The 12,106-nt window shown below is 36.0% G+C and overlaps 1 pseudogene across 1 annotated transcript; it reads right to left on the bottom strand.

Moving 5' to 3' along the window:
- Positions 1-3,081: 3,081 nt before the first annotated feature.
- On the bottom strand, positions 3,082-4,108 carry LOC143625574 (uncharacterized; annotated as a pseudogene). Its single transcript, XR_013152295.1, has 4 exons — positions 4,086-4,108; positions 3,519-4,038; positions 3,365-3,453; positions 3,082-3,257 (listed from the first exon to the last, which is right to left on the bottom strand). The product of XR_013152295.1 is annotated as an uncharacterized LOC143625574 (transcript).
- Between the last annotated feature and the right edge of the window lie 7,998 nt (positions 4,109-12,106).

Consider the following 12,106-nt stretch of genomic DNA (forward strand, 5'->3'; position numbering starts at 1 on the left):
CTCCCTCACACCTCCCACTCTCTCTAAAATACTCTCTCTCTACATCGTTTTGCGTGCCAATCTCGTAGTACGTGCCAAGCTTCGAAGTTCTGACTGTTTAAGCCCCGATACGCGATATAGAGTAGAAGTGCTACTCGATAAGTTTTAAATATCTAACTCCGAATACCCGTGTAAGGTAGGGGTTCTGTCTAAGTTATTATTTTATTATTATAAATGGCTTAGACCATAGTCGGAGTATAGCCCGAACTTTGATTACAATTAAGCGTAATATAACTTTTGTTAATAAAAGGTTATGCTATAAATGTTGTTTCTTCTTGATTAAGAAATGTAAGCATGTACATAAAAAGGGTATAGTCAAAATAGTATTTCTTTGTAATTAAGAAATATAATATTCATATAAAAGGATATAGTTAAATTAATGTTTCTTTTTGAAGAAGAAACTCAGTATAGATGTTTCCTCCTGAAGAAGAAACGTAACATATAATTGGTAAATAAAGAAAGGGACTAAAGGTCCAAATGTTTTATATAAATAAATGATTCTATCAAGGTTAAAGCTATACAGAACAGACTAAAGGTCTGAAGCTAGATCATTGATCTAGTTATTTATACAAAGGTTATTCTCGTACTATAGGTCCGAGGTAACAAAACAAGAAGCAGAAATCAGAAAACAGGAATCAGTATCAGAAACTGATTATAAACAGAAAAGGTTAATACGCCCTAAACTTTTACAAACTCTTTTAGAGTCTGAATGTTTGCATAGGATTTACGAATCCTTAAAACTTTGTGTTACAATAATAAGAAATAGACACTCTGATTAAAAGTATGCATGTGTCTGGATCCATTCATACATGGTGACTCGGAGTTCCCCGAGGCCATGCATATCATCAACATGCCTTTGAAAGTCTACGTGACTGTTCAGAGAAATGACATTGTGTATATAGTTAATTGTACATGTACTTAGGGTAATTTTATCCCATTTGAGTTGGGTGCCTAATGAGTAGTCACAAAGGTATTGAAAAGATTTTACAAACAGAGTCAGCGTCATTCACCAGCTGTGTGCTGACGTATTTTCTCACCCATTTTACAGGAAAACATAAAGGTTACGACATACAAGCAAGACAGAATAGAAAATTGGAAATATAGTCATTAGATGCTATCTGGTGGCTCAAATATTTTATTTCAAAATTATTATAAAGAATTATGTTTTCTAAAGAAAACTATTTAAAATATCAAACGGGTATTAAAAACCGAGTTTTCAATATAATAATATTTAATTCAAAGACTTCTGCTGAAAAGAACATATTTTTTCAATCATACTTTGTAAACATTAACTGGGTATTTTAACCCGGTATTTTATAAAAGTATATTTTATATTAAAGAGTTTCACTAAAACAAACCCGCAACTCTGATGTATTTACAAAACAGGTACCAACTGTTGGTTACTCGCCTAGGCCCATAGTCAGGATGTGACGAGTTGGTATCAGAGCTGTCAATCTTAGCGAATTAGGTATTTAATTATACCTAGGCTTTGATTAAGGATAAGTTTCAAAAACTTATTATAAAAAAACTAGTAGGAGTGTCCGCGCGTTGCGGCGATGACGTAACAGGAATTCGGTCAATAGTTGTTCGGTTCGTTATGGTACCCTTATTTGCTATAGTTACATTTAGATTCGATGCAGTTAACGCGAAAATGCATAGATACACATGATTGTATATCATTAGCAAAAAATGAATTAAACACAATTATGTATTTAAGTTTTTTTTTTAAATCAACGACCGTAAACGCGGTAGTTGACACAAAAATGCATAGATACACAAGATTGTATTGATGAATCAAAATACAAAGGTGTTCATGTTTCGTGTCAACCCAACTATAATCCATATAAAAAGCACATTGTGGTTTGATGTTCATAAAAGCCTAAATATAAAAATGCTGATGATATGCTAATGAAGAATCTGAAAGCAATAAAATATAGTAATTACTAAATGTCACATGGATTAATTGAATTAAACCTTGCAATTATAACTAAATGTACTTTGCAAATGAATCTATAAATGGATTACATAAAGTAGAAGATCAGTAGTTAGTGAAAAGTTTTGAGTATCTTATAGCTCTTCTAAGTTGTTCAAGAAGTAAATGGTTGCGTGTATTGGTCACTCCAGCCGACTTCCGAGAAACAGAGAATGAATTAACGTTGATTATCTTCAACTCGACAACTACCTTTTTTATCTCTCACAAAAACCGAAACAAAAACTGTCCCGCAAACAAATCTAACACGTTTAAACCCTACAAATTTTACCATTTAACAGTCTAAACTATTAAATTCCCAAATTGCCATCGAAACAATTTTACTTGTAATATCAAACGGGTCAATTAGGACTGTAACATTCATGACCTGTTAGTTTATCTAATAAACAAATGAACATGAAGGGAAAAAGACACTGAGTGTGAGTTCTACTCCATTAAATATTATATTACACATTGATTGCATTATGTGTGATATTATATCACAGACTAAAGGTGAGAAATAATCTGAGAATGCAAAACATATGCGAGCATATATGGGGCAAGTTATGCAACTTCTGTTTTTGTTTTAACACCACCTAGATTGGGTTGAAGCATGTAAATCGAGCAAACTTAACAACAAACAAACAAACTACCTAAAAGTACATTTTTAATGCATATAGCCTACTTAATTACGACCGCTTCCCCACAAAAGGTCACGTGGCGAAATCATTATCAAATCAGTAAAATAATTACAAAGAGAGCCAAAAAGTCAATTCAACAAAAGCATCGGCGAATATTAGTTACTTAGCAGCTTAATGTTTTACACAAAACTTGCTAACAATAGAGTATGGCATTACCATTAGTTTCAATACCCAATCCAAACGCCTAAACCATTCAACCGGAAACAGGAAACTGAAAATGGTAATTACATACCCTAAAAGATTGATCTTCCATTCCACTTTACAATTGCTAAAGCTGCAGAAATTAGAAAAGAGGTTTTATACTTCAATAATAATCTAATTTTTAGCTAGTTCTTTTTATTTACATGTTTGATCAAAATTATAATGAAAACATAGTTCAACTCAATCATTCATAAGCAAATGGATCAAAAATTGTCACCTCTATTAACATGTAAAATTTTAACAATATTGATACCTCTTTTCGTCTCTCTTCACGTGTGGTGCACCTGAACACAGGAACTGCAACAGAAGTGGGCTTAGACCTTACAGTCCTCGCTATTGCACCAGTACTTATTATGGTTAAGAAATATCAAAATAATAATAATAATAATAATAATAATAATAACTATTAACATTCATAACAATAGTTCAAAAAGGAAAAAAAAGAAACGGATACGAAGATGCTACAGAACAAGAATCATCATTATCCGCATGCTTCTTGTTATTCGGTTGCAAAGGCTTCCTCCCTACCGAAGGTGGGACCGCCTAAACCCAAAAAACACAAATTGAGAAACAAAATATTATTTTGATGCAATTTTATAAAGACTTACTTCATTTGTTTTCTTTGTAACTTGGGTTGAACGATATGTGTTGGCAACAAGATTGCCAGCAGGGCGAGCACGTTTTTTAGTAGCAAGAGCAAACGGCTATGGAACAGTGTGTTTGGTTTTAGCAGATTTGGTTGAAGGTTTGACCGTTGTGTTTGACTTCTTACTTTCGCCTTCGGTTTGCTGCACCGCAGATGGCGTCTTCTCCTTCACCAAGCAAGTTTCAGAGTCCACTGTGTCATTATTTGAATCACCAGAAAGATTGTTTGTATGTTTTATGTCTTCAATAATACATTTTTTCACTTCAAACTCCTTAACTTCATCTTTTGTCTGAATATCATCAGGCTTTGTGTCCTCATTGACAGAATCATTCGAATCAACCAATAGCTCATTACTTGAATCACCAGAAATATCATTATTATCATTATCATCAACAGTGACAGAATCCACTTCCTTGTCCATACATATATTAGCCAAAGAAACTTTAAACATTGATACTTTAAACAAAGATACTTCCGGTAACCTGCAACAGAAAGGCAAATATACTTTAAACAAAAAAATCGAAATCACCGGAAGACGGAGTAGACAACCATTAAAAGAATAACGTCGACGAAACCTAATTTTCCGAGTCTCAATTTCCAGAAACTTAATTTATACAGAGTTTAACTTTCTAAGTCTCAATTTCCATAAACTTAATTTTTGTTCTAAAGCAGCAAAGAAAATCATAGAGATACAATAGAGTAATGAACAACCATACGATGATAATGACCTGTTTTAGGTTTCCAATCACAAGAAAGAACTCTTATAACGATTATGGTGTAGGGCTTAAGAACATAAATGATGATTTTAAATGGTTTATGGATACTAACCTGTCCCGATAAAACTCAATAGAACATAACACAAATGTTAGAGATGATACTTAAATTGAATGGGAAAAACCTAAACAGAAACGAATTGTTGGAAGTCAGCAATGAAGCAATATAGGATGAATGGAACGTCAATTGAATAACAATTGATGACGAAACTGAAACCAATCATTAATTCTAAACCATTCAATTGAACGGATTGAACGGGGGCGGTTGGGATGCTCCGGCATGTATCAATTAATGTTAACACGTCTCATAGAGAGAGAATGTTGGAATGTGAAAAGGTGCCTATATTCAAGTAAATTAGATGCTTTGTTGAAAAGTACCAAGAATTTACTCATAACTAATACGGATAAGAAATAACAAATACAGATAAGACAGGAGCGTCTTCTTATCCCTAATCTAACTTCGAACAGATTCCCGATTGTCAATCTAGTCACGGATTATCACAGCCTCTATCGGGTAGAGGAAGAGGATTCATAGGGAAGTCATTACTCCCAATATCTATATCTAGTGATGAAAATTTATACCAAAAATCAATGGAGGAAGATTCAGATACGTTTGATTCTAACATCTCATTAAGCACAAATCATTCCAAATTAAAATATACATAGAGCAGGATCAAGTAGATCCAAAAAACCAATAATGTCGAAAGGAAAAGAAGTAATGACTTATCCGTAAGAATATCCTCAGGGATATGAATATTTTAATTTTCTAGCAACTCCATATCCTTACTTTGCTCACATTCAAAATGAAGATCTGCAAACAAACTTCAATTCCTTAGAAGGAATGTATCACATTGAGGATAACTCAACTCAAGATGAGATCGATGTTACCAAATTAGCCGAAACAATGCTCCAAAAGGAAATAAATATGTCAAGAGAAGAAAGTGTAAACTCACAAAATAGTCCTCCCAAGAAAACTGGAAATGAAGAAAACATTGAAAAAACAAAATAAATGAAATTCCCACCCAATACATATATTGTAACATCCCGAAATTTCTAAATAATATTAATTATATTAATTATTATTGGTGAGAAAGTTTACTCGGGTTAGCGGAGAAATAATAAATAAGTAGGAGTTAGTATGGGTCGGGCTAGTGTTGGGTAATGGATATGGGTTATGGACTTGGGAAAGAAAGAAGAGACCATGGGCTTAAGCCCATGATCAAGAATTATATAAACCTTAATTCCCATTTTTCATTGATCTCACACATATTCCATACACCACCAAAACACACACTTAGCTCTCTCTCATATTTCTCTAACTCTAGCTGAAACCAAGAGGAAGAGCTGATCCCGACCCGAGGTATGATACTATGATGTTGTTTATACTACCCGTTAGATTTAGTCACAAAACGACGAGCCGACACAGTTAAACTGTTAAAGTCACGAGATCCGGATGGAATCAGGTATAAACCGAACCTAAGATGAGCTTAGGGATCACCCTAGCTCAAAACTGGATCGAACGGGACGAAAAATGGTGAAAACGGTGGTGAAACAAGCGAGATCTCGCTTTTCCGGCGAGATCCCGTTTTTCCGGCAAAGGCGGCGCCAGAAAGGCGGTGCCGAGTTATGAATACGAGGTAATGAATGTCAGAGACATTCTCTGACCTAAACCTAGTTCGTTAACGGAGATTTAACGAATTAGAAGGTAATTCGTTAAGCCATTCGTGAATGGGAGATAACGAAGCATACACAGTTCATTAATCCTTTTCGTTAAGGAAAAAATGACGAACTAGCTCCAATTCGTTAAAGTAGTTCGTTAAGAAAGAACTAACGAATTAACCCGCAGTTCGTTAAGGGTTCAGTTCGTTAAGGGTCCAGTTCGTTAAGGATCCCATTTCGTTAGAGGTTCAGTTCGTTATGATGACCAATTTGTCATAAAGGCTAATTCGTTAAGGAATAACGAAGGAGCCTCCTTCGTTAACGAACCAGATAACGAAGTGGACTTTGGCAGAATTATAGAATGGTCCTTGGACTTAAAGAAGAAGGATATAATTACATAACTGCCCTTGGACTTTAATAATTTATAAAAGATACCTATAAAGGTTAACGAGTAACGATTTAACTAACCGGGTAATGATTCAACGAAGTAAAACCGGCTTAGATGCGTAAGACTAATCAAGTATCAATGAGAGTGGCTAGAGTAGTATTTAATATTGCAATTATTAAACTGTTAGTCGCGCACAGCTCGAGAAGGAATAACCAGTAGCCAAAGAAGTAACCGAGTTCAGGTGAGTTTCTAGCCCCATTTCCTTGTTATGTTTTCGGGGTTGTGTGCATACTCGATGTGAAGTGTGAATACACTTACCTTAAGTGGTAAGTGTATGCTATAGATGTTGTACGAAGTAGCTATTCTATAATGCTTGTCGGTGCGTGAATGATCTTCGGATATTGCACGTATCGTCAAGGACAGTGATTGTCTAGTGGTTATTAGTGTGTATGATTGCTATGATGTGACTTGTTTACTATGTAAATAATGTACTGTTAGGAAGTGTGTTATAGACAAGTAGAAGTAGAGAGTGATTGAAGTGGATAGGGGTCTAGTAGGAGTGTTAAAGCTGCAAAGTGGCATAACGTTCTTCGTTATTAAAGTGGCATAACGTTATTCATTATTAAAGTGGCATAAAGTGGCATAAGTGGCTAAATTGTAGAAGTAATTAAGTGGTTAAGTTGTAGGGGAAATTAAGTGGCTAAGCTGTAGGGTAATTAAGTGGTTAAGCAGTAACAGGTTAGACAGTGGATTATGTGCCTTCGGACACGTATATAAATGCCTGTAGTGGTTGTATGACAAGTTACTTGATTAACTAGAACTCACTCAGCGTAGCTGACTTTTAGTATGCACGTAGGTGATTTGACCAGAGAGTTAGCATGAGGATGACACATGGCATGAATTGAATGGTTGGCATCTGAAGATAGAAGAAATGATGTTTTAAATATGATATTTTATGTTATAGTTTCAAAGAAAAGGATTTATTGTTTTGTAACGAATGATTTAAGTTATCATTTCCGCGAAAGTTTTAATTAACTCTGATTGTAAGAACTGCGTTTATGATTAAATCCGACGTTAAAGTAGGGCTACCGGGTACGGGGCCTTACAAGTTGGTATCAGAGCAAAGTTCGAGAGATTTAAGCATCCTACATGCTTAGACTCGAACAGAGAATGGAATTTAAGTAATAAGAAAGAAGATGCCAGTTCAAGATAGCCATGTGTCGCTCAAGCAAGCTCGGTAAAGGTAAAAGTGTATGACTACATAGTACGTGATAACATTAACTTAATTGTTAAAGAAAGAACATGTGAGCAATAGGGATATGATTGATTACTTATTTGATTGATTAACTATTTAGATGTAGAAACTCGCACAAGTGAAATCATAAAGGGAAGTATGTAGAACCTGAGAAGTAAAGCAAATAGTTGATTACACTTGGCCACTGTCATTAAATACTTACCTTCCGAATCATGTGCTAAATAATTTCTAGAGTGATGACGTTTGTGTTTTTCCATTTAGAATACGATGGCTAGAGGAAGAAGGTTTGTTGGTAAGGGAGGTCACGCTGGACGTCCTTGTGGGCCACGTGTTGTTTGGGAACCTTTTGAAGAACCAGTTACTACCACGAGAAGGGAGAAAAGTGAAACTCTGCAAGGACCAAGCAGCGATGAAGGGTATCAGCTGGATCATGTTGTTCAATTTGCCATTTCTTACGCTGTAGCTGCTGCCGCGAAGAAATTTTGTCCTGGCAAGTTTGCTGAAAGCCATGCAAGGGCCACTAAGAGGGCAGGGGAAGACGGTAAGAAAGTTGATGATGATAACGGAGGGGAGAAAGGAACCAAACGGTCTGCAGATGTCTTGGAGTATGCAGAGAAGAAGACACCAAAGATGGCGGCCAAGGAAACATGCAAGGTGTGCGAAAAAATGCACTTGGGAGAATGTAGGATTGGGTCGGACAAGTGCTATCGGTACGGAAAGAGTGGACATTTCTCTCGAGAATGCCCTGATCGCCCAAAATGTTTCAAATGAGGTAAAACTGATCACATGACAAGGGAGTGCAAGGGGATGGAAGCGGGAGGCGCAAAGGGGATATGAACTTAGGCCAAGGGAAAACTGCCAGAAGGGAGCGCTCGATGAATGAATAATTGCTTATGCAATATTTTTATCATGTTTTAATTTTGATTGCCTAAGAACTTGTTTTGTGTTAAGGTTTAAAACTTATGCTTATCTATGACGTGTAATATACTGAGTTGGGTGATGAATGATTATTATGTTATGATAAAATGTTGTTTTAGACGATAGTGTTAGATAGTACGAAACCAAGCCCCATTAGAAGGACGAGACGAGACTTGGTGCATCGAGGGCCTCATGGAAAAGCTACCTCGAATAGCTAAAACCCATGAACATCACTCAATGACTGCAAGTCAGGAGTAAGAAGGATAACCCATAAAGCGAAGGTGATTCAATAAAGCATGTGAATATAAGGAGTGTTCCTCTTAAAAGGGACAAGTTAGGTTTCGGGGACGAAACCTCTTTAAGGGGGGAAGACTTGTAACATCCCGAAATTTCTAAATAATATTAATTATATTAATTATTATTGGTGAGAAAGTTTACTCGAGTTAGCGGAGAAATAATAAATAAGTAGGAGTTAGTATGGGTCGGGCTAGTGTTGGGTAATGGATATGGGTTATGGATTTGGGAAAGAAGAAAGAGACCATGGTCTTAAGCCCATGATCCATAATTATATAAACCTTAAATTCCCATTTTTCATTGATTTCACACATATTCCATACACCACCAAAACACACACTTAGCTCTTTCTCATATTTCGGTCTCTCTAGCTGAAACCAAGAGGAAGAGCCGATCCCGACCCGAGGTATGATACTATGATGTTGTTTATACTCAAACCCGTTAGATTTAGTCACGAAACAACGAGCCGACACCGTTAAACGGTTAAAGTCACGAGATCCGGATGGAATCGGGCATAAATCGAACCTAAGATGAGCTTAGGTATCACCCTAGCTCAGACCTAGATCGAACGGGACGAAAAACAATTAAAACGGTGGTGAAACAAGCGAGATCTCGCTTTTCCGGCGAGATCCCATTTTTCCGGCAAAGGCGGCGCCAGAAAGGCGGCCCCGGAGTTATGAATACGAGGTAACGAATGTCAGAGACATTCTCTGACCTAAACCTAGTTCGTTAACGGAGATTTAACGAATTAGAAGGTGATTCGTTAATCCATTCGTGAAAGGGAGATAACGAAGCAGACACAGTCCGTTAAGCCTTTTCATTAAGGAATAAATGAAGAACTAGCTCCAATTTGTTAAAGTAGTTCGTTAAAGGAGAATTGATGAATTAACCCCCAGTTCATTAAGGATTCAGTTCGTTAAGGGTCCAGTTCGTTAAGGGTCTAGTTCGTTAGAGGTTCAGTTCGTTATGATGACCAATTCGTCATAAAGGCTAATTCGTTAAGGAATAACGAAGGAGACTCCTTCGTTAACGAACCAGATAACGAAGTGGACTTTGGCAGAATTACAGAATGGTCCCTGGACTTAAAGATAAAGGATATAATTACATTACGCCCCTTGGACTTTGATAATTTATGAAAGATACCTATAAAGGTTAAAGAGTAACGATTTAACTAACCGGGTAATGATTCAACGAAGTAAAACCGGCTTAGACGCGTAAGACTAATTAAGTATCAATGAGAGTGGCTAGAGTGGTATTTAATATTGCAATTATTAAACAGTTAGTCGCGCACAGCTCGAGAAGGAATAACCAGTAGCCGAAGAAGTAACCAAGTTCAGGTGAGTTTCTAGCCCCATTTCCTTGTTATGTTTTCGGGGCTGTGTGCATACTCGATGTGAAGTGTGAATACACTTACCTTATGTGGTAAGTGTATCCTATAGATGTTGTACGAAGTAGCTATTCTATAATGCTTGTCGGTGCGTGAACGATCTTCGGATATTACACGTATAGTCAAGGACAGTGATTGTCTAGTGGTTATTAGTGTGTATGATTGCTATGATGTGACTTGTTTACTATGCAAATAATGTACTGTTAGGAAGTGGGTTATAAACAAGTAGAAGTAGAGTGTGATTGAAGTGGATAGGGGTCTAGTAGGAGTGTTAAAGCTGCAAAGTGGCATAACATTATTCGTTATTAAAGTGGCATAACGTTATTCGTTATTAAAGTGGCATAAAGTGGCAAAAAGTGGTATAAATAGCTAAGTTGTAGGAGTAATTAAGTGGCTAAGCTGTAGGGGAAATTAAGTGGCTAAGCTGTAGGGGTAATTAAGTGGTTAAGTAGTAACAGGTTAGATAGTGGATTATGTGCCTTCGGACACGTATATAAATGCCTGTAGTGGTTGTATGACAAGTTGCTTGATTAACTAGAACTCACTCAGCGTAGCTGAATTTTAGTATGCACGCAAGTGATTTGACCAGAGAGTTAGCATGAGGATGGCACATGGCATGAATTGAATGGCTGGCATCTGAAGATAGAAGAAATGATGTTTTAAATATGATATTTTATGTTATAGTTTCAAAGAAAAGAATTTAATGTTTTGTAACGAATGATTTAAGTTATCGTTTCCGCGAAAGTTTTAATTAACTCTGATTGTAAGAACTACGTTTATGAGTAAATACAACGTTAAAGTAGGGCTACCGGGTACGAGACCTTACATAAATGGAATTCAGAAGATGATTAAGGAAGCTATGAATCCAGTTCTTGATGCAATCAAGGACATTTCTTCAAGTCAAAGTCAACCAAAATCTAACAAGAAAAGTCGAAGTAAGTCTATTGTTCAAGAAAGGAAGAGGCTTATGATAGCTCTACATCTGATAACAATTCAAAGAGTAAAAAACGAAAGAAATTAAAAGTCCAAAAAGGATGTGACTTTAAGAATTTTAAAACCTACAATCCTAAAGAATTTCATGGAGACTCGGATGCTATAGCCGCTATGAGATGGCTAGAAGAACAAGAATCAATCATAATCAAAAGCAAATGCACTAGTGAGGAAGCTATCCAGTATTCTTCACAAATGTTCAAAGGAAAAGCTTTTGAATGGTGGAATGCCCTGATTCAAATTAAGGGTCGAGAAACAATGTATAATTTAAGTTGGGAAACATTCAAATGTCTCATATTAAAAATATTTATTCCTATTCATGAAATGGATCGGATTCAAACTCAGTTATGGAATCACAAGGTTGTTGGTACAAATCTTAAGGAATATAACACTAAATTTCTAGAATACTGCCGACTGATTCCACATATAGTCACTCCAGAATATAATAAAGTAACTCGTTATATGTATATATATATATATATATAGGTTACCAAGAGAAATAAGAGACATGGTACGATCCAATATGCCATAAAAAATTGATTCGGCTATGGAATTGGTCGGATACTTAATCAACGGTATGATAAGGAATCAAGAAGAAGAAAAGAAGAAAGACAAAGAAACCAAGAAACCTAAAGATTTCGTGAAGTTAGAAAAAGAAGAAAATACTCCAAAGTCAACATGCAAAACTTGTGGAAGAAAACATACTGGAAAATGTCGATTAGAAAATACAAATAATTGTGCATACTGCAAGAGAGCAGGACACACAATAGAAGAATGCCGTAAGAAGTTAGGAGTATGTTTTACATGTGGAGAAACGGGCCACTTTAAGACTGAATGCCCGAAAAGAAAAGCTAGTCACGCCTAATGTATGACAAGATCATATCAA

This window comes from Bidens hawaiensis, unplaced genomic scaffold (genome assembly GCF_021521415.1).
Source record: "Bidens hawaiensis isolate Kalapana, Puna unplaced genomic scaffold, B.hawaiensis_p1.1 tig00004124_1, whole genome shotgun sequence".
Lineage (NCBI taxonomy): Eukaryota > Viridiplantae > Streptophyta > Magnoliopsida > Asterales > Asteraceae > Bidens > Bidens hawaiensis.